The sequence below is a fragment of the Tupaia chinensis genome, unplaced genomic scaffold (assembly GCF_000334495.1).
Source record: "Tupaia chinensis unplaced genomic scaffold, TupChi_1.0 Scaffold000605_1, whole genome shotgun sequence".
NCBI lineage: Eukaryota > Metazoa > Chordata > Mammalia > Scandentia > Tupaiidae > Tupaia > Tupaia belangeri.
In genome coordinates this window covers 486907-506053 of record NW_006160123.1, presented here as the reverse complement: position 1 = coordinate 506053, position 19147 = coordinate 486907, and the positions used below count along the sequence as shown (strand labels likewise).

At 39.6% G+C, this 19147-nt stretch overlaps 1 protein-coding gene across 3 annotated transcripts in view; it reads right to left on the bottom strand.

Moving 5' to 3' along the window:
- The window catches only part of TTBK2 (tau tubulin kinase 2), a 173262-nt gene that overhangs the window by 153793 nt on the left and 322 nt on the right, over window positions 1-19147 (bottom strand). The window contains exon 1 of one of the 3 annotated variants that reach the window (XM_006158636.3): window positions 18996-19139. The exons of the other annotated variants lie outside the window; for them this stretch is intronic. The gene's annotated coding sequence lies outside the window, so the exon portion shown is untranslated. Of the gene's footprint in view, window positions 1-18995; window positions 19140-19147 lie in introns of those variants that run through there. 3 annotated transcript variants of the gene reach the window in all.

Genomic DNA, 19147 nt, shown 5'->3' with positions numbered 1-19147 from the left:
AAGAGTTGAGAGCAAAGTGTGAAACAGATATTTATAAACATGTTAAACAGCAACATTATTCCCAATAGCTAAAGTTAGAAGCCAAGTGTCCGCCAAAAGACAATTGATAAATAAAATATAGTATACACACACAAATATACACAATGGAATATTATGTAGTCTCAAAAAGTAAGAAAATTCAACTTGATAAACCTTTAGATCATAAAGTTAACATTAGGTTAGGGGCCGGCAAGTGGCATGGTGGTAAAAGGCGCTGGACTCCCACATGGCCGACCACGGTTCAAGTCTCGGACCTGGTGGCTTGCTTTCTCACTTCCTCTCTCTCTCTCTGTGTCTCTCTGATCAAACTGGAAAATAATAATGATAATAATAATAAATAAAGTTAAGTAAAATAATTCTTAAAAAAATATTATTAAAAAAATATTAGGTTACATACATCTTGTAACAAACATTAACTTGGTCTGTAAAACTAAGCCAATGTGAAACTAAAAAGACAACTATCTCTGCTTTATTGCCTAAATATTACAAAAATCCTGTCTTCCCCTTAAGATGTTATTGTCTGTCATGCCTTATAGATGTATAGTGTTTAGTGTAGTGTTTATCAAGATCAATTTCTTAGTAAACCAAATCTTTTGTCACTGAAGTTGAGATATACCTTGATGTTTAAAAAAAAAAAAACTTATTAAAATGCTCTTGAGTTTCATCTCCTACAATCTATGTTTAAACTTCCCATACTCTGCAGTTACTAATTCCACATGTCCTAGTCCTTGTCCTTTAGACATAGGTTAAGCTGCAGGCTGGCAGGTGGCATGGTGATTAAGGGCACTGAGCTCCCACCTGGCCAACTACTGTTCGAATCCTGGATCTGGTGGCTTGCTTTCTCACTCCCCTCTACCCCCTGTCCCTCTCTGGTCAAATTAAAAATAAATAAATAAATGAAGTTAAATTAAAAGTAATTTTTAAAAAAAGAAAGAAAAGAAATTGGTTAAGCTGAACCAACTTGAGGGAGGAATTCTCCACAGGGCTTGTTTTCCAAAGAAAAGTGTTGTTTAGAGGAACAAAATGATAAACCTACTTGTGCATGTTATAAAGCTGTTTGAAAAATAATTTAGTGAGGATTGTGAATGAGAATGTGCCTAAATCATACTCTGCTTAAAGAGGTGGTAACAAATACAGATGAGTTTTTAAAAAGGAAGAAAATTCTCAACACATGAATGCTTCGACAAGGATAAGCCTTGAAGATATTGTGCTAAGTGAAATAAGTCAGCAGAAAAGGACAAATATGGGGGATGGGCCCATGGTTTAATGGTTAAACAAGCTGGATTCCATAGGGTCGACCCCACAAGTTGAGCCCTGACTCCAGCTGCTTGGAAAATACATCAGGCATATGTGTATGCATGCCCCAATCCTGACAAGATGGAAAAACAGAGAAGGGATTGCAGCAGGACCTCACCCCACTGAGGAGTGCTTTCTCCCTCCCTCTACCTTTCTCTGTCTCTCATCTCCTTCCCTCTCTCTCTCTCTCTCTCTGGCAAGCACACGAAGAAAAATAAATGCATACATAAATAAATAAAAAGGAAAGGACAAATATATGATTACACTTAAAATAGGTATGGGGGACCAATTGGTGGTGTGGTGGTTAAGGTGCTAGACATTCCCATATGGCCAATCACGGTTCAAGTCCAGGACCTGGTGGCTTCCTTTCTCACTTTCTCTCTCTCTCTCTTTCTCTCTCTCTGGTCAAATTAAAACAAACGAATGAATAAATAAAATTAAATAATTAATAAAATAAAATAAAATAGGTACGTAGAGTGGTCAAGTTCATAGAGACAGAAAGACTGGTAGTTGTCAGATTCTACAGGGAGCGGGAAATGGGGCTTGGTATTTAATGAATGTAGTGTTTGCATTTGGGAAGATGGAAAGTTATGGAGAAGAATGGTGGTTATAAGCTGCACAATACAAAAGTAATTAATGTCACTAAAAATGTTTAAATGGTAAATATTATGTATATTTTTCCATAATAAAAAATTTAAATTTTAAATTAAACTATGAGGCACCCCTCAATATAACCATAAAAGCCAAGTAATTTTTTTAAAGAATTATTTTATTTAACTTTATTTATTATTATTATCATTATTATTTTCCAGTTTGATCAGAAAGACACAGACAGAGAGGGGGGGGAGTGAGAAAGCAAGCCACCAGGTCGGAGACCTGAACCTTGGTTGGCCATGTGGGAGTCCAGCGCCCTTAACCACCAGGCCACTTGCCAGCCCCAAAGCCAAGTAATTTTTATTATCTCACTAGAAATGATCAGTAGAAAGACCATAAAACAAAGTGGATCCTGGCTGAAGTCCTTCAGAACACTGAAAAAAAAAAAATCAATAGATTTGTCCCATTAGTAAGGACACTAGAGGAAAGGCCCAGAATCCTATGATACCCAGGTAAGGAAGACTGCTTTTAAAATGGCTCCCAATGAGCCCCTTCTCCTGTTCTTGATCCTTTCCTCTTGAGTATGGGCTGGATCCAGTGACTTGATGCTAATGAAGAGAATATAGTGATAAGATGTCACTTTCAGATAAGTTATTAAAAACTATTAATGTGTTTACATTCTCTTTGGCTTTTTCTCCTTACTCTGATAAAGTAAGGTGCCATACCAACCCATCAAAAGAGGTAAGGCAGCTTCTACTAGAATATTACAGGATTCTGCTTATAATATGTACCCAGAGCTAGCAAGGAACAGAGACTCTCAGTCCAACAACCTACAAGGAACCGAATCCTACCAGTAACCCATCAGAAGGAGCTCGGAAACAGGTCCTCCCCCTACAGGGGCCTGTAATGGCTGCATCCTACTCTAACTGCAGTCTGTGACTGCTGAAATGGAGTGCTATCTGAGTCACACTCACAAACACACAGACATTTGAGATAAACAATGTTCTTTAATACACCGAGTTCTAGGCAATTTGTTATGGAGCAAGAGATGACTATACACCAAACCTCAATTCTCAAAGTTGTGCAGGACCACAGGTTCCTTTTTGATTCTACATCATGGATTATATTTGAAAAATTAACATAACATGGCTGCCTTACCAATATTGTCAATGATTGTTTTTTATTTATTTTGATTTTCAGTAAGACTAATAATTTAAAAATAAACGGTCTTGGTACAGGAAAACTAGATATTGCAAGAGAGAAATTAAATTCCGCCTTGGCAATATCCTTAATAACCTAAAATAAAGAGTAATAGCATGCTAACGAATTCTGACAATGTTGCTAAATCTGGAGGTGTTGTCAAAACAGTCCCAAAGAAGATCAAAATATGGATAGAACATACTAAATGGAGACTAGACTTGTAAGTGTAAAATAACATATGGCAAAAAATTTATTTGAAACATTTGCTAGATAGAAAAAGACAGGGAAAAAAGCCAACAAATTAATAAGAAAGCACAGACAATCCCCTAAATTAAAAATTCCTTGAATATGAACACCATATCATAATCATTAAGTCATCTCCCATATGAAGTACTAAACTTTATACTTAATCAATATTTGATGAAGTTAACTAACAAGCTCAAGATGCGAATCAAATTATGTAAGTGAAGTCATATAGATTCACACATACAAATATAACTGGAAGAGGAGAAAAAGGAGAGAATAAAAATAAGAATGATAAAAAGGTACAAAGGAAAATGTTTTAAAAATTATACAAGAACTTCAAAAAATATCAGCTAGGGGCCAGCAGGTAGTGTGATGGTTAAGGTGCTGGACTTCCACATGGCTGACCATGTTTTGAGCCCTGGACTTGGTGACTTGAAAAATGCTGGGCACATGTGCATGTATGCCCAAAATCCCAAGAGGAGAATGGAGGAAAGGAACAGTGGAGTAGTGGGTCAGCCTCACAGAATATCATGTTTTACCACTGTGTCACCATCCAGCCACAAGAGCCTTAATTTAATCACAGCTGCAATGTCCCTTCTGCTATATAATGTCACATATTCACAGGTTTCAAGGATTATGATATGAACATCTTTGGGGGCCATTATTCTATCTACCACAGCAACTACAGCAAAATGAAAATAAACAAGGTTGGCCTTGTGGACTAGTGGTTAAGAGAGCCTGATTCCACATAGCCGACCCTATAGTTTGAGTTACAGTTCCAGAAGCTTGAATAATTTGTCAGGCATATGTGTTATGTATGCCCCAAATCCCAACAGGATGGAGAAATGGAGAAGAGATTTTATACCCCATAGAGGGGGTTCTTTCTGTGTGTCTCATGCACATGCTCTATTGAAAAAAAAAAAAAATGAAGAAACTACTGCTACAGGGACCAGCAGTTAGTGTAATGGCTATGTCACTGGACTCCCATGTCGTTGGCCGCAGTTTGAATCCTAGACCCAGTGGCTTAAACTCATGCTGGGCATATGTGCATGCATGCCCAAGATCCTGAGAAAAGAATGGGGGAGAAGGGATTGTGGTGTGGCCATCCCCCCAGGGGGTGATTTCTCACTTTCTGTCTCTCTGTCTCTGTCTTTCTGGTGAGCGCACATGCCCTATAGCAAAAACCTCACCAAAAAAAGAAAAAGAAACTATTGCTACACCTAACTATATGAACAAATCTCACAAATGTGGAAAAATAACTGATAGAATATTGAGTCCTTTTATATAAAGTTCAAAATAAGCAAAACTGAACTATGTTAAATAGGAATGCAAATATAAACAGTTAAGTCTATAAAGAAAATCAAGGACATGATTATCATAAAAATCACAATGATGGATACCTTTGGAGTAAGATAAGGAATGATGTCGTTGGCAATGTTCTAGTTCTTAAACACTTAACTTTGTAATTATACTTTAAATTGCACACATTTTATATACTCTATAACTAACAACGCTTAAAAAAGAATAGTAACAGATAATAGTTATATAAACCACAGGCAGGGAAATCTAGACATAGAACAGGTTAGGCAACAATAACCTAGTGGTGTGGGAACCAGCAGTTAGCGTAATGGCTATGTTGCTGGACTCCCACGTAGTCAACCATGGTTCGCGTCCCAGACCTGGTGGCTTAAAACTCACGCCGGGCACGTGTGCGTGCGTGCCCAAGATCCCGAGAGGAGAATGAAGGAGAAGGGATTGTGGCATGACCATCCCCCCTGGGGGTGATTTCTCACTTTCTGTCCCTATGTCTGTCTCTGTCTGTCTGGCAAGCGCACGCGCCCTATAGTGAAAACCTCTCCAAAAAAAGTAAAAATAAAATAACCTAGTGGTGTGATGGCAGTGTCCCATCTATGCAATGGTAAAAAGTCAGTTGGGTAACCTGTGAGTTGAGCATGAGGCAGAAATAAGATCAGGGTAAAGAGACAGTTTTAGAAGGCTGCACACCATTTACAATGTCTTCTTAATAAATTAAAAATCCCTTGCAGTCAAGAGCATCTATTCATTCAATTCTACTCAGCTTTGTGTTCTTAGTATCTAGCATAATACCAACCACAGAACAATATTTCAATAAATATCCCATGAATGAATATCTTTCACCTCTCATACATTTGAATGAAACTAAGTAATCCTGTGGTAAATAATTGAAATTTTTAAAAACATTTATTTATTTATTTGTGCTTTTCAGGCTGCCAGGTCCAGAACTCAAACCACATTAGTCATGTGGGAATCTGACAACTTAACCACCATGCCACCTACTGGCCCAATTTGAAATTTTAACATATATTCATTCAATATGTTGTCAAGACTTTATAGAAGAGTATTAAAAAGTATAAACCATAGTTTTGACCACAATTAACTTACAATCAAGTTATGGGAAAAAGAATCATCAATCGATTGACTTCGGACCAGCAGATGGCATACCAGTTACATTGCTGGACTCGCACATAGCCAATCATGGTTCAATTGCTAGACCCAGTGACTTCAAGATCACACCAGGCATATATATACGTGTGTATGCCCAAGATCCCAGGAAAAGAATGGAGAAGCGATGACATGTGGGAGGCAATTTCTCATTTTGTCTCTTACTCTGTCTTCTCTCTCTCTTTCTCTCTCTCTAGTGAGCACACACACCCTAAGGCAAAAATCTCTTTAAAAAATATCATCTTCAAAATAATCTTTGGAATAGAACACATAGTACAAAACCAGAAATTGAATTCTCTGTATTTTCTTTTAAAATTCTTTTATTTTATCTATTATTATTTAATTTGACCAGAGAGAGACAGGGAGAATGAGCAGGCAAGCCACCAGGTCCAGAACTCAAATCACGGTCAGTCATGAGGGAGTCCAGCACCTTAATCACCACGCCACCTGTCAGCCTCAAATTCTGTGTATCTAAAAGGCAAAAAAATATTAAAAAATAACAAGCAGCAATATTTTTTTTTGAGAGGTTTTTCACTATAGGGTGCATGCGCTCGCCAGACAGACAGACAGAGACATAGAGATAAAAATAACAAGCAGCAATATTTTTTTTTGAAAGGTTTTTCACTATAGGGTGCATGCGCTCGCCAGACAGACAGACAGAGACATAGAGACAGAAAGCGAGAAATCACCCCCCAGGAGGGATGGCCACACCACAATCCCTTCTCCTCCATTCTCCTCTCGGGATCTTGGGCACGCACGCACACGCGCCCGGCGTGAGTTTTAAGCCACAGGGTCTGGGACGCGAACCGTGGTTGACTATGTGGGAGTCCAGCGACATAGCCATTACACTAACTGCTGGTCCCACAAGCAGCAAATTTTAAGGACCCCATGTATATGACAAATTAGAACAGATTAAAATGGGCAAGGATCATCAAACAAAGTTTCTTAGAAGAGAAGGATTGATCTCATAGAGGAAGTCTGACAGATTGCTATCTTCCCTTCCCATGTACAGATCCCTCTGCAATGTGACCTCGCTCCATTTCCCCATCAAGAGGTAGATTGTTTCTTCTCCATTCCTAAAGCTGAAGTCGATCATATGACTTAATTTGGTCAATGGCACAGTAGAAAAGCACTTATGCACTGGACTTGCCTTTGTTTGCCTAAATTGAAATCCAAAGACTCACGGAAAGAACTGAAGCTGGATGACTGGCTCAAGTAAATAAACTCAAACAAGACCAAAATAACTACAATCATATGTCACTTAACGAGAGGGATCTATTCTGAGAAATATGAAATGCATTATTAGTGATTTTGTCATGTGCATACATCACAGAGTGCACTTACACAAACCTAGATGGTACAGCCTACCAGGCTACATGGTAAACTTTTGGTCCTACGTTACAAAGCTGTACAGTATGTTACTGTATTGAATCTCGTATGCAACTGTAACACAATGGTATCTGTTTGTCTAAACAGAGAAAAGATATAGTAAAAATATGACATAAGAGATTAAAAATAAACAAGGCATTTACCATGAATGGAACTTACAGGACTGGAAGTTGTTCTGGGCAAGTTAGTGAGGAAAAGTAAAGTTTGGACACTGCTGTACAATACTGCAGAATTTTTTTTTTTGAGAGTTTTTTTGCTGTAGGGTGTTTGCGCTCACCAGAAAGACAGAGAGAGACAGAGAGACAGAAAGCGAGAAATCATTCCCCAGTGTGGTATGGCCATGCCGCAATCCCTTCTCTTCTATTCTCCTCTCAGGATCTTGGGCACGCATGTACATGCACCCAGTGTGAGTTTAAGCCACCGGGTTCAGGACTCAAACCACAGTTGACTACATGGGAGTCCTGTGACATAGCCATTACGCTAACTGCTGGTCCCAATACTACAGCCTTTATAAACACTGTACTTGGGCTATATTAAACTTATTTTTAAAAATAGTCAATAAAAAGTAACCTTCTTACTATAACATTTTTACTTTTTAAAATTAATTTTCAAAACATTTTCACTTTTATAATAAAACCTTAAAACACAAGCACTACAATTGTACAAAAATTTTCTTCATATTCTTATTCTATAATCTATTATTAACTTTTTTCTTACTTTTAAAATTTATTTGTTAAAAGCTAAGACACAAACACACACATTAGACTAGACCTACACAGCGTCAGGGATCATCAAAATCATTATTTTCCACCTCTACATCTTGTCCCACTGGAAGGGTCATACAAAACAATGCAAGACAAAATTAAATCAAGTACAAGAAAATGAGATGCAATCAAAAAACTCAGTGAACACAAGATGTATGAGGTTGGTACCTGTGTAGTACTGTTTTTTGCTTTTCTTTTTTAGGGAGATTTTTGCTGTAGGGTGTGTCACTCTCCAGAGAGACAGAAAGCAAGAAATCGCCCCCCAGGGGGAATGGCCATGCTGCAATCCCTTCTCTTCCACTCTCCTCTTAAGGATTTTGGGCATGCACCCAGCGTAAATTTTAAGCTGTCAGGTCCGGGACTCGAACTACGGTCGACTACATGGGAGTCCAACGACACAGCCATTACGCCAACTGCTAGTCCCTATGTATACGTAACTGTATGTGCTATACTTTTCTACTACTGGCAGCCTAGTAGTTTGTTTATACCAGCATCACTATAAACACATGAGTAATGCACTGCGTTATGACATTAGGATGGTTATGCTGTCATTAGGCAATAGGAATTTTTCAGCTCTATTTGTAATCTTATGAGACCACCATATACATGTGGTACACTGTTGACTGAAACATCATTATGCAGCACATGACTGTGCAAGTAAGGCCAGTCAAACTGCCAAACTATAGAATAGTTAAATATGTAGATATAAATACAGATTTTTTTTAAAGTGTTTTTTGCCATAGGACACATGCACTTGCCAGAGAAACGAGAGAGAGAGAGAAACAGTGAAAGGGAGAGTAAGAAATCACCCCCTAGGGAGGATGGCTACATTGCAATCTCTTTTCTCCTTTCTCCTCCTGGGATTTTGGGCACAAAGGCACATGTGCCTGGCATGATGTTCAAGCTGCCAGGTCTAGGACTTGAACCATGGTTGGCCATGTGGGATTCCACTGCCTTAACCCCAAAGCCACCTGCTAGCCCCCAGAAAGGTTAAATGGCTATTGATTCAGCCTCTGAATTTTGGGGTATTATCTGTTTCTAGGCAAAAGCTAACTAGCTGATGAGGTAAGCAAAGGCTAACAGGACATAAGCGTAATAAGTATATGAGCATATGAATGAAATATCTAAAGGAACAAGAGTTCTTAGTGAGAGAAAGAGCACGAGGCCTGAAAGGTATACTGACTTCAGACTGCAATAATCAGGCTATTAGGTAGGTAGGCATTGTTGTTTCAATAAGCCTGGGAGCCACTGAAAGACATTGGGGGGTGGGGGGATGATACAATGTAAAGGCACGGGAAGTTCAATTAGGAGACTATTATACAGTCTAGACAGGCTGAACCAAGCTAGATGGTTCCCTAAATAGACAAATTATTTCTATTGGGCTGTTGAAAAAGTCATGATTTTATTTTCTGTTTTCCTATGCAAAAAATGTGTCGTGACTTTTCCAACAGCCCAATATAACTGTCACATACAGTTTATGTAAAATTCTGCTCTTTAAAAGATGAACATGAGAAAATTATTTTTACCTATGATTTTAATCTCAATGAGTATAGTGCTGGAGTTAATCATCAAAAGAGCTTCTGATATGAGCTAAAGAAAATACATGTGAAGCTATATTTGGAAATAGAAATAATACATACATTTCTAGTGACAGTGTAAGTGTGAATTATGATTCCTCTTTGTTTCAGATTTAAATACACCCACCAGAACACTTCAGGTCCTAGTCACGATAAGAGTAACAGGAACCAAGATTTACCCTTCTACCTTAAACAGCTTAGGAAAACAAACAGAAAATAACAAACAAAGGATTTTAGAACCAGGTAACAGGCAGGATAGAGATGGATGAGAAAAGGGAAATAGATGAGATGAGCCACAGATCGCTGCCTGAAGAGAGCTTCCAGGATGTAACACAGGAACAGGGAACCCAGAGCCCAGAAGTCTGCTTTGTTTTAGGTTTCTGCCATAGGGCATGTGCTCACCAGAGAGAGACAGAGAGAGAGAGAAAGTGAGAAATCATCCCCACCCCCCGCCAAGGTAGACAGTCACTCCTCAATCTCTTCTCCATCTCCTCCTGGGATTTTAGACATATATGCACATATGCCCAGTGTGATTTTTTAAAAAAAATTATTTATTTCATTTTATTTATTCATTCACTTATTTTAATTTGACCAGAGAGAGAGACATGCACAGAGAAAGAGAGAGTAAAAGTAAGAAAGCAAGCTACCAGGTTTGGGACTCAAACCGTGGTCGGCCATGTGAGAGTGCCCAGTGCCTTAACCATCACGCCACCTGCTGATCCCCACCCAGTGTGATTTTCAAGCCGCCAGGTCTGGGACTCATACTGCAGTGGACCCTGTGAGAGTCCAGCACCTTAGCCCACCTCATCAGCTGCTGGCCCCTGGCCCAGAAGTCTTAATGAATTGATAAAACAGAGTTCAGAGGGTATTGGGAGGCCTAAGAGGCTAAAGTTTACAGGACAGAACACTGGTGAGAAGAGAGTCATACAGAGAGCAAGCTTTGAAAATCTAGATGCCCTTTGAGACCAGCTGAGAACTTATCAACACAATATGTGAGAAGGCAGTCAAGGCTAGGGACAGAACTACTGGAAAAGATCAGGCAAAACAATCCTTGATGTTCACATAAGGTTCTGAATAGTGAGCATTCTACCAGATAAAGTGAAAAACACTTTCAAACATCCATGGCCTTGAATGCATCCAATTATTTTCAAATAACTTAACATATCCCAGAATAAATTTTAAAAAGATTTAAAGAAGTACTCCCCTGGCCAGATGGTGGCATGGTGGTTAAGGCAAACCCACATGCCATCCCCCCCAGGTGCTGCTTTCTCACTCTCTCTCTTTCTGATGAGTGCAAACACCCTATAGAAAACAAACAAAATATAACAAAACTCTCTCCCCTCAACCAAATAAAAATTCAGCACATGACAATGTAAAATTACAATGTCTAGCACCCAATGAAAAATTACCAGGGGGCTTGTCCCATGGCCTACTAGTGAAGAGAGCCAGATCTCATGTGGGTTGATCACACAGTTTGAATACTGGACCCAGCAACTTTAAAAACATTTTGGGTACATGTGCTTGTGTGTCCAAAATCCTGACAGGATGAAGATGAAGGAAAAGAAGGGATTGTAGCATGACCAAACCCCCACTGCAGGAGTGTTTTCTCCTTCTCCCTCTCTGTCTTTCTATGGCAAGCATACGCACCCTCTGGAAAATTTAAAAAAAAAAAAAACCAACAACAACAACAAAAAAAAAAAAAAACCACCACCAAGGATGCGAACAAGGAGAGATACCAACTACACCCAAACACCCAAAAAAAGTACAACTAATAAAACTGATAGACAAGGACTTTTAAAACAGTCCAGCCAGCAGGTGCTGTGGGGATTGGGACGCTAGACTCTAACATGACTGACCTCAGTTTGAGCCCTGGACCCAGTGGCTTGCCTTCTCACTTTCCCTCTCTCTCTGTCTCTCTCTGGTCTAATTAAAATAATACTAACGGGGCTAGCAGGTGGCATGGTGGATAAGGGTGCTGGACTCCCACATGGCTGACTGTGGTTCGAGTCCCGGACCTGGTGGCTTGCTTTCTCACTTTCTCTCTCTCTCTCTCTGTCCCTCTGTGGTCAAATTAAAATAAGTGAATACAGAAAATTAAATAAAGTAATTCTTTTAAAAATTATATTAACAATAATTAAAATTAAATACTTATTTTTAAGAAAGTTGTAAATATATCTAATATATTCACAAAAGTAGAGAAAAGCATCAGCATGAAGAAAGAAATGTAAGATACAAAAAAAACTGAACTTTTAAACATGAAAAGATATACCTGAGATAAAAAAATACACAAGCAAAAAAATATACTAGATGGTATTAATACCAGATTAATCAATGCTGAAAGTAAGATTAGTGAGTTTGAAGATATAAAACAAGTATCCAAAATAATGGGGGCAAGCAGGTTGCATGGTGATTTCAGTGCTAGACTCCCACATGCCAGACTGCAGTTCAAGTCTGGGAACTGGCAGCTTACTTCCTCATTTTCCCTCTCTCTCTCTCTCTCTGGTAAGTGCAAGTGCTGTGTAATACATTTAAAAATAATAATAATGATAAGTAAAAATAAATAATTATTTTTTAAAAACTTATATCTATTTATCCATTTATTTTGTTATTATTTTCAAGGTCCTGGGTTTGGGAATCCAGTGCCTTAATCACCATGCCACCTGCTGGCTCCATAATTAATTTTTTTTTTCTTTGGAGAGATTTTCGCTATAGGGCATGTGCGCTCGCCATACAGACAGAGAGAGACATTAGAGACAGAAAGCAAGAAATCACCCCCCAAGGGGAGATGGTCACGCCGCAATCCCTTCTCCTCCATTCTCCTCTCGGGATCTTGGGCACGCACGCACACGCACCTGGCGGGAGTTTTAAGCCACCGGGTCCGGGTCGCAAACCGCGGTCGACTACGTGGGAGTCCAGCGACATAGTCACTACGCTAACTGCTGGTTCCCCATAATTAATTATTTAAGAAAAATGGTATCCAAAATAAAACACACAGAGAAAAAAAAATGAACAGGATATCAGTGAACTACTATAGGATAACATCAAAAGGCCTAGCATTCATTTACTAGAGTCTCAGAAGGAGAAAAGTTATACTTTTATTCTGTAATCAGTTAAAACCACACAGTCTTGAAAAGTTTAGTTTCTCTCCACTCTTTTTTTTAGAGAGTGATATTTTTGCTATAGGGCCCATGCACTTGCCAGAGAGACATAGAGACAGAAAGCAAGAAATCACCCCCACCCAGGGGGGGATGGCTATACTGCAATTCTTTCACCTCCATTCTCCTCTCAGGATTTTGGGCATGCATATACCTGCCTCAGCATCAGTTTTAAGCCACTGGGTCTAGTTCTCAAACTGTGGTCAACTACATGGGAGTCCAGCAACGTAACCATTATGCCATCTGCTGGTCTCTCTCTCCACTCTTAATAGATATTTTATTTTCTAGATACATAAGAGATTTCATGCTGGAAAAAAAAAGTCAGAAATTTTTCCAAATTGATGAAAACTATAAATACACCAAATACCTCCACTAATTAAAATAAAAACCAGAAGCCTTCAATAGACCTTCATGGTCTATTACATAGACTATGTATTATGTGTTACAGTGTTTATTATACCTGATCTGTGGGCCATCAGATGGCATAGAGGTTAAGGCACTAAACTTACATATGGCCAACCATGGTTCGAGTTCCAAACCTGGAAACTTGAAAATCACACCACGTAGCGGCCAGCAGGTGATGTGGTAGTTAAGGCAGCTCGACTCACACATGGCTGACTGTGGTTTGAGTCCCGGACCTGGCAGCTTGCTTTCTCACTTTTCTTCTCTCTCTCTGTCTCTCTCTGGTCAACTTCAAAAAAATTTTTTTTAATGTTAAAAAGTAATGACAATGAATAAAAATAAAATAATAAAAATATTTTTTATTTAAAAAAAATAAAAATCACACCAGGCACATGTGCATGTATGCTCAAAATCCCAGGAAGAACATGGTATGCATGGGCCTCCTCCACTGATGCCCCCTCATGGCTACACTGGCCCTCCACGACCCCCACCCTATGGCTACCAGCGGGGGACCCTGCCTCGACCCAGGCCCACTCCACGACCTCCAGTGCCTCCTCGGGGTCCACTTCAGGGCCCTCTCCCTCAGTAAATTTTCATTTTCCTTCCTCCTGTTATATCACCCCAGTATTTTTTCGATTATTTGGTCCAATCAGAGTTGCTGTAGCACTACTCCTCAGCCCCGCTTTCCTTTTTTAATGTCATTATTTTTCACAGGAGGGTTTTCTTTGTTTTAAATGTTGGTCCTAAGTGTTTCTGCAAATGCACAGAGAAAATAAAGTTAAAGTCCTTGTTTATTAAAAACAAACAAACAAACAAAAAAATCCGAGGAAGAGAATGGAGAAGAGATTATGGCATGGCTATTCTTCCTGGGATATGATTTCTCTCACTTTCCTTCTGTCTCTCTCTTATCTGGTGAGCACATGCACCTTATGGCAAAAACCTTAAAACAACAAAAAAAAATTGATCTAAATTCCAAACAAAGATCAAAATGTAGTGAAAATGCACAGTAGCCAGCTCATATCGTAAGAGTCAAAATATTGCATTTTTCATATTATAAAAAAGGTCTGTTGCCTGGTGGATAAGGCAGCTGGATCCCATATGGCCAACTATGCAGTTCAAGTCCTGGACCTAGTGGCTTGGGAAATATACCAGGCATATGTGTATGCATGCCTAATATTCTGAAAAAGAGAGAGAGAGGAGAAGGGATTGTAGCATGACCATTCCCTATAGGAGTTTCTTTCTCCTTTCCCTCTCTTTCTCTATCTCTCTGATGAGTACATGTGCCCTCCAGCAAAAAAAAAAAAAAAATCTAAATTATGTTTATTTGGGGGAGGGGTATTGATTTTTTTCCCCAAAAAGATGAAAGTATTCACAGCAGAGAAAGCATCTCCCCCCCAATGGGACATGATCACACTGCAATCCCTTCTCTTCCATTCCTCCTTTCTATCAGGATTTTGAGTGCATGTGTACACACACAAACACAACCCACTGTGTTTTTCAAGCAACGAGGGCAACCTGTGGGATCCATTCCACAACCATAGAGTATGGAGTCAACCCTAAGTTGTTTTAAAATAAACAGAGGCAGCTATGGCCTGATGATTTAAGGCAGTTCTAGTCCTGAGCCCAGTGGCTTGAAAAATGCACTGGGCATATGTGCATGCATGCCCAAATTCTGAAAGAAGGGAAAAATGGAAAGGAGAAGGGACTGAGGCATGACCATGTCCTCACAGGTGAGGGTGTGGGGAGTGCTTTCTTGCTTTTCCTCTCATCTCTGTCTCTCTCCAGCAAGTCTAAGTACTCTCTGGCAAACAAACTAAAATAAAATAAAGTACTAAAACAAGATAAACTGTAGTCATAAGTTTTTTATAAAGACTACACATAGGCTAGACTTTTTTTAAGTTTTACCATATGGCGCATGTGCTCACTGAGGGAGACAGAGACAGAGAGAGAGGAAAAATGAGAAATCATTCCCAAGGAGGCAAGGCCATGCCAAAATCCCTCCTCCATTCTCCTCTCAAGAGTCTGGGCATGTATGCACACATGTACAGTGTGTCCTTCAAGCTGCTGGGTTGAGGACTCAAACCACAGAGTCAGCAATGTAGAATCCAACACCTTACCTACCACGGCATCTGCTGGCTCCCAGCAGGATTTTTTGAGGTATCTAATATATTAGTGTATGCCAAAGTAATAAGGTTAAAGGTCAGGATCAATCAAATGAGATACTGCTTTTAACTCATTGGTCAAACAAGGGACCCCTTTTGGAGTTAGTAAGCAAAGATGAAAACCTGTGAATAATCCATTTGCTGATGGTAAAAGAAAGAAAATTTAGTTGCAACTCACTTCAACTGTTCCTTCTAAACTGTTATAGGAAGTAAATTATACTTCTGGCAGCACAGATTCTCTCTGTGCTCAATAAATACATCCAAGAAAGTAAAATATCTATTAAAAGTGGAGAGAAACTTTGCAGGTCAGTGTGGTTACAATTACTGACAACAGAATAAAAATGTAAACAATCTAGTTTGCCTCTCCTTGGCTACCAGACCAACAACACTTAAATTCTTCCCTTACAGAAAGTATAGTGTAACCTGGATGGCCAGTTTGTAAACAAAACACTTATTAGCAAGATCATTTCTTCTGTAACATCTACTGTAATCAAATCAACCAAGCAAAGCAGTGTATCTATGATCTTCCTATTAAAACAAAGGGGAAAAATCAATACAGAACACTTTCTAGAATGACCTTCTTTTGTAGTAAGATTTTGAAGTATATTTACTTCCCTTTATTTTTTTATTTTTTTATTTTTTAAAGAAGTTTTCACCTTAGAGAGAACCTTGGGTCGTGAGGAAAGTCATGATGCATTTTGCATAGAAAAACAGAAAAATACATCATGACTTTCTCAATAACTTAATGTTTTACCTGGAGTGCCTTTCTTGAACCATACATACCATGGTTACTAGTAATATCTAGTCCTAACTTTTGAGTGTTCGTACTGGGGGCAATGTCGTAACAAAGAACTGTCCATACGCAAGCAATTGAGGCCTGGGAGAACTTCATACTGGAGGGAGAGGTGGACTCTTTCCGACAAAACCTTTCAAAGTGTTCTGGTGCTCTAAAGCTGTTTCAGGAGTGTATGAAAATTTAATTCGTATTAAAATTTTTTATTCAAAAACATTTACTTTCAATTATTTAACTATACCTATAACATGCCTACTATTTGAATCATGTAGGAATCCAGAGCCTTAACCACCACACCAACTGCTGGCCCCTATATATTCCTTTTTAAAAGTTACAAAGCCTATAAAACAGTGCATGCCCTCCATCAAAGTAAAATTTAAATTCCACAATCATAGCTAACTCAGTTCTGTAAGTATTCATTTACTTTGAAAAACCAACAACCTATCACTGTCAGATTTACAGTGCTTTGTTTGTTTATTTATTCTTGAGAGACAGAGAGAGAAAAAGTGAAAAATCACCCCCCTGAGGGTGTGGCCACAGAGCTATCAATCCCTTGTCCTCCATTCTCCTCTTGGGATTTTGGGCACACACACAAAAGGAGCCAGCATGGAAACAGCAGATGCTATGTCACTGGACTCCAGCGTAGTTGACTGCAGTTAGAGTCCTGGGCCAGTGGCGTAAACCTCATGCTGGGCATGTGTGCAAACCTGCCCAAAATCCTGAGAGGAGAATGGAGAAGAAGGGATTGCGGTGTGGCCACCCCCATAAGGAGGTGATTTCTCACTTTCTGTCTCTCTGTTTCTGTCTCTCCAGTGAGCGCACATGCCCTATAGAAAAAAAAAAAAGCAAAAATAAAATAATGACCCAGCATGTTTTTCAAGTTACGAGTCCAGTACTTGAACCACACAGTCAACCATGTGGGATTCAGCTACCTTAATCAGCTGGCTGGCCCTCAGTGCATTATTTTTGGAAGGGGGAGTCTGAAACATAAGCCACATAGCAGGCCATGTGGGATCCAGCTGCCTTAACCTCCATGCCATCTGATGTCCCCCTCAGTGCAGGTTTAGATATGAAATGTCCTCAAAATTATCTAAATTATACAAATATTACTTCTACTATTACATATAAAGTTATTTGAAGTCCTATATAATTGAGTTCAATTTGCTAAAGCTCTGACCTCATAATATCTTCTTAAGTATTAAAATTATTACTATTTAAAAGAGAATCAAAGAAACACAAAAATCTGAAGTCATATATAATACAATAGAGCATTCACTAAATTATGTATTAATCATAGTACAAGATAATGAGCAAGATATATTAGCCCCCTACCAAAGGTCAAATGTTTCAATTTGATATTATAAATTAAATTAATGAAGCTATGAACTTGAATTTCTTTTATATATTTAAAAGAGACAGAAAAGCATTTCCTAAAGAAAGGATGTTACAGAAACTCCTTTATTATATTTCAAATATCCCTTTTAGTGCCTTGATTAAAAAATGTTTGGCAAGCGACTATTTACTTTAAATGCAGAAGCTATACTAACCTTATTTTCCAAACCAAAAACTAGATGCCAGTGTACAATAAGGTATATATCAAACAAGAAAACATAAGCTTCTAAATTAAAATTTCTTTCAAAATTTTCAATTTGAATTACAAAATACTGTGCAAGTCCAGTTCACAAACTTATTGTAAAAATGTCATGGTTAAGACAAATTCTTCAAGATAGTACTATTAGGTTCTATTTGTCATCATTATTGCTGCTTCTTTAAAAAAGGAAAGAAAGCAACATATAGCATTCAATTATCTCGGTACTTTAAGTCTCTTTCCTTTCCCCCTCCCGCCTCAACCAACGTTATTCTATTAGCCAGAAGAAAACAGCAGACACATCTTTGTGACAAATCCCAGCAAATCAGTGTTTAGATACTAATGAAACTGTTATTAATGGCCCAGAACCAAAGATTGTAACAAAACACTGAGTGGATCCTCCGTGTGTGTACATATGCCCATTTATAACATGCCCCTTCAAAACACACACACACACAATTTCTATTGAATAACAAAACATCTCTACATCAGACACAGATTATAATAACATTGTCCTCTTAATGTTCAAAGAAAGAATAATTTATAAAGCTAGGCAAGAAAAGAGTTAATACCAGGATTGCTGCCGCCTACCAACTTTAATTCAAAGCAAAGTACAACTCAATGTCATTTTTACCTCGAATGCAGCCACGACTGAATTAAATTAACTTCACTGTAGGATAAAGTACCCTGGCATCCCAATGGATTATTTACTTTGCTGATTTGACAGTACAGATGTGTGGAGTCTTTTGTCCCTACCACGACATCCCTAGTGTCAATACCACCTCTGTCAAAGCAAATGACGAGCAAATCCCTCCGGTCATTACTTTAGCACCCGAAGTACCAGAAAGTCACAGCCTTCGCTGTCGCCACAACACGGCAAAGAGCCTACAGTCCCGTGCCCCCATCCCTTACAGGAGGGGAGGCTGGGCGGGAAGGAAGCACTCCTCTGTGTTCGGTCCTGGTACCAGAAGCAGCATGAGTACGAGTGATATGTGGGTCACCCATAGAGAAACTGAACGAAGCTTCGTGACCCTCCAAGTTCAGCGAAGACACTCTAAGCCTCGGGGGGAAAAGCACAGCAGCCTTCGGGGAAATAGAGCAGAACCAGAACGGTCTCCGAGGAGGGTGACTGGGTCTGGCATGAGCCCAGGGCAGAGGCAGGGACCTAGGCGTCTCCGTACCTCTCCCTCCCTACCCGGCTCGGTCACTCCGTCTGGGGTGCGGCGGGAGGAGGGGGTCAGGATTGAGCGAGGGCGGGGCCTGGGGCTCCCCAGTAGCGCTCTGGGGGTCCGGGGGGGGTGTGTCCTACCTGGGCCGTGGCGGGCGCAGAGATTTCGGGCGGAGGGCTCGGGTCGAGCTCAGGCCCGGGACTGGCAGGGGTCAACCCTCAGCAGGCGGTACTGCCGCCGCCTGCCCATCCCCCGCCGCCGATTGCGGCGGAGACCCCAGCGCGGCCTCGTG